Source organism: Mirounga angustirostris, unplaced genomic scaffold (assembly GCF_029215605.1).
Source record: "Mirounga angustirostris isolate CCGP_5_RB_7025 unplaced genomic scaffold, mMirAng1.0.hap1 SCAF_2, whole genome shotgun sequence".
NCBI classification, from domain to species: Eukaryota; Metazoa; Chordata; class Mammalia; order Carnivora; family Phocidae; genus Mirounga; species Mirounga angustirostris.
Genome location: NW_026991710.1, coordinates 30,649,593 through 30,653,925, shown reverse-complemented (window position 1 = coordinate 30,653,925; position 4,333 = coordinate 30,649,593). Strand labels below are relative to the sequence as shown.

At 40.5% G+C, this 4,333-nt stretch overlaps 1 pseudogene; it reads right to left on the bottom strand.

The window, feature by feature from the left end:
- Positions 1–1,435: 1,435 nt before the first annotated feature.
- LOC123848976 (small ribosomal subunit protein uS11-like) lies at positions 1,436–4,035 on the bottom strand (annotated as a pseudogene).
- Positions 4,036–4,333: the final 298 nt, after the last annotated feature.

Genomic DNA, 4,333 nt, shown 5'->3' with positions numbered 1-4,333 from the left:
AGGGACAGAAATCTTGGGTGCAGTTAACTTCCATTTGGAAAGGAAAATAGCAAAGTACAGAAAACAGTGAACATTGTCAGAATGAACATTGTAATTTACCAATTAGCTCCATGTCACTAAATGTAATGGCTGGTTTTCCAAGCTCATTTCAATTGACCCATCATAGGTTTTAACCAAGGTGATCATTCTTCCCTGATGCACTTTCCTCACTTGGATTCTAAGAACACCCACCATCCACTGCTTCTCTCCTAGCTCTCTGGTTCCACCTTCCCAGGCACCTTGGTTGATGCTCTTCTTCATCCTGACCTCTTCATGGTAAGCCCAAGCTTGGTCCTTGGTCCACATACTAGCTCTTGGTTTCATCCAGGCTGGTGACTTGCAGTACCATCTGCATGCTGATGAACTCTAGCCTAGACCTTTCACATGAACTCCAGACTCATATATCCAATGATTCATTTGTGTCCATCCTAGATAGATTTAATGTCCAAAGCCACAGTCCTGATCTTCCTTCTCTAACCTCCTTCATGTAGTTTTCCTCATTTAACTGTGGGAAATTCCATCCTTGGAAGTGTCCAGGCCAAACCTTTTGGAGTCATCATTGGTCCTCCTTTTTAGCACATATCCTTCTTATATCCACTTATATCCTTTTGTTCTAACTTCAAACTATATCCAGAATTTGTCCACTTTTAAGCCCCTCTCCACCAATTTTCACCCAATCTGTGCAGCTGTCCTTGCATTACTGCAATAAAGTCTCCTAATTGGTCACCCTACATTTATCCTCATCTCCCTACAGTGTCCTCTATATAGCAGTGGAATGATCCATTTGAAACCCACATCTGAGTAGATTGCTTCTCTGTTCGGAATCCTGCGATGGCTCTTCACTATACTCAGGAAAAGCCAAAGCTCATGCAAGCATCATATGATCTAGCCTGCTTCCCTCATTACCTTTTCAGCCAGAATTTCTACACTTCTTCCCTGCTGCCACTACCTCAGGGAGCCAGATTTATCTAACTACTTTTTCCTGAACACAAGAGGCATGCTCTTACCTTGGGAACTTTGCTCTGGATGTTGCCTTATTGCCTCTGCCTAGAATGCTCTTCCCTTAGCCACCTGCTTGGCCAACTTTTTCAACTCCTCAAATATTTGCTCAAATTTCACCTTGATGAGGCTTACCTTGACCACTCTTTTTAATATTGCAACTTGACAACAGCTCACACCCCTGCCGTTGAAAATTTCAAATCACCTTACTTTGTTCCACTTTTTATTTTGTTCCATGGAAATTATAGCTTTCTAACATGACACACAGTCACTTATTATGTCTATTATTTACTGGTTGTATCCTCCTGCTGAGATTTAGGAGAGTAGAGGTTTGTTATTTTTTAAGGCTACATGAAGTCAATTTATTAGTAGAAAACAATAATTTGAGGAGTCCTGTTCACAGAGGGTGACCACAGTAACCCCCCCACCCCCACTTCCTGCGGGTGCTATTGGAGGGCATGAAGGTGACATCCTCAACTCTCTGATCTTCATCCCTGAGCAGGCAAGGGCTCTGAGGACAGACTGGGACCCAGGTCCAGGGGTCTTCGTTCTCTTTCCTCCTGTGGCCTGTTGTTTGATGTGGAGGGCAGTGATGCCCAGCTCCTTGAACCTCTGGTCCATATTCTGGTTGGCCAACATGGCAGCATATGGAGAAGATTCACCTTGACCAGTCTTCACCTTCATCCTACCAGTTACACGGGCAGATGGTTTCCTTGCCAGAAAGATCGGTGCCATAGACATAAGTATCATTGAAAGTTACGAAGGTGTGGCAGACACCAAATACTTTTTCTCCTACAGCCACCTGAGATCCAAGGCTGATGACCTGTCTTTCTCTTTTTTTCCCCTTGAAAGATGCTATTTCTGTACATTTTCTCCAGACTCCATCACCAAAAAGATCGAGAGTAGAGGGTTTTGACAGTTTTGTTCCCTAATATACCAAAGCACACTGGATTGAACTACTAGCTGAATCAAATTAACTTATCTTCATATAGTGAACTTTCAGGGTTATAATCTATGTACTTTTATTTTTTAATACCATTGGGGATGCCTCAAAACATCCTCCAAATAACATGCATATTCAATATGGGTTAAAGGCTCATCACTGTCATTGATCACGATTCATTCAGTGCTAGATTTCAAATAAAAGATCAACAACTTCTATACGCCATTACATTTGCAAGAATATATTAAGCATTTAGTAGCTTCAAAACTCTGTGTAGCAAAAAATACAATAATATAAAAACATGGTCTCTAGAGATTTACTATTCAGGGGAGAAAAATAACATAATTTTCATATTTATCTGACTGCTAAATTTCTTCCCAGCTATAATCCTCCTTTGAAAACCAAATAAAATAGTATCTTTTCTCAGGAGTTCAGACAAAAAAAAAATATTCTCCCTATCTTTTCTAAGGCTCTTTAGAATTGTCGTAAATGAAATGTCTGGTTACCTAGTTAACTCTTCTTTGGATGCTAATGGGATTACAAATTCATTTAAATTTGGCCTTTTAGGGAGTTCCCTGGAGGCCAGGCTAGCATGCTGAGCTCAAGTAATAGACTTTCAGCATCACAATCTAGGTACACACTTTTTTTAATGCCACAGGGACCTTAAAATGGTTTAAAGTAGATGAAATATTGTCATTATGCTTTTATGTGATGTTCTGTAGTGCTGGGATATTTTTAAAATGTTTGAGTGATATTTTAAACAAAGTAATAAAATACACAATCTGTCCCTGGTTGGTACAACTGAAACTATATCTATGGAAACGGAACTCAGTGACCATGAATGTTAATCCATCTGCAATTTCACAAAGAGGTACAAAATGAAAATCTCAATTCCAACTACATTTTTTTTTGCAAATGCAATCTCCTTTTTAAGCTAGTGGGTGACTTGATGTATTTGATATGCAAGAATAATGTTTTTTCCCTGAAGTGTGGATATTAATGTCCTATCCTTTTCAATCTTTTAAAATCTAAGGGGCTAGCCTTACTCTTAATGAGTAGACAGCTAAGAATGATATAATTCTGGCCTTTGGTTGAAGACTTATGTAATACTCCAGTGGCCACACTTGTATTGTGAGGTTTGATTTAAACAGCGAGATACTGGCCCTATTACCCAGATATCTGCTTATGATAAGCAGATCTAAGTGACTGACTTTATTTTGTCATGCTGTTTCGAATTCCTTTGATTAAATATCCATTTCTTCCTAAAGCTGCTTTGAAAACGAACTTCTCTGACAGCATTTTCTGATACTACTAGCTGATAGGAGAAGGAGAGGGCAGATACCTAGGAAAAGGAGAGTTTTAACTGAGAAGAGAATAAAGAGAAGTCCTTGTATAAAATGGCGTGGGGTACTAGTGACCTATGTATGCCCATGCCTATTCCCATGCCCATTCCCATGCCCGTGCCTAGGCCCATGTATTTGCATATGCCTGTGCCTATGCCTGTGCCCATGCCTACACCCATGCCTATCCTCATGCCTATGCTTGCCTGTGCCCATGCCCATGTCCATGTGTATGTCTGTGCCTATGCACATTCCCATGCCTATGCCTATACCTCTACCCATGCATGTGTCTGTATCTATGCCTCTACTCATGCCTGTACCTAAGTCCATGCCCATGCCTATGCCTATACTCATGCCTATGCTTATGCCTGTACCTATACCCTTGCCTGTGTCCATCCTAATGCCTATGCCCCATTCGCATGCCTATGCTTATGACTATACCCATGCCTATGCCTATGCCCATGTCTATGCCTATCCCCATGCCTATGTCTATGCCTATACTCATGCCTATACCCAAGTCCATGCCTATACCATGCCTATGCCCTTGCTGTGCCCATACTCATGCTTATACGCATGCCCATGCCTATGCTTATACCCATGCCCATGCTTATGCCTAGACCTATATGCATACTTATGCCTATGCCTAGAGTCTATATCTATACCTGTACCTATGTCCTTGCCCAGACCTATACCCAGGCCTGTACCTAGGCCCATACCTATACCTATACTGCTTCTGTATTTTTATCTTTATCTATATTTGAACAAAAGCCAATTAAAAAACATAAACAGCTTTGTGGGCCACATTTTTTTCCATTCAAGATAAAAATAGTTATACTGAGTCCCACGGGGAAAAATGGATATTTTACAAATCAGACATCATTTTGTAGCATATAATGATTTATCTTATTGAATAGAAGAATGCCGATGAGAAACTTGTTATTGTTTTCTAGCCATCAATACGTTAGCATCTTTTGGGCGTATTTGAGAAGTTGTAATCTTGAGTAGCTGTCTT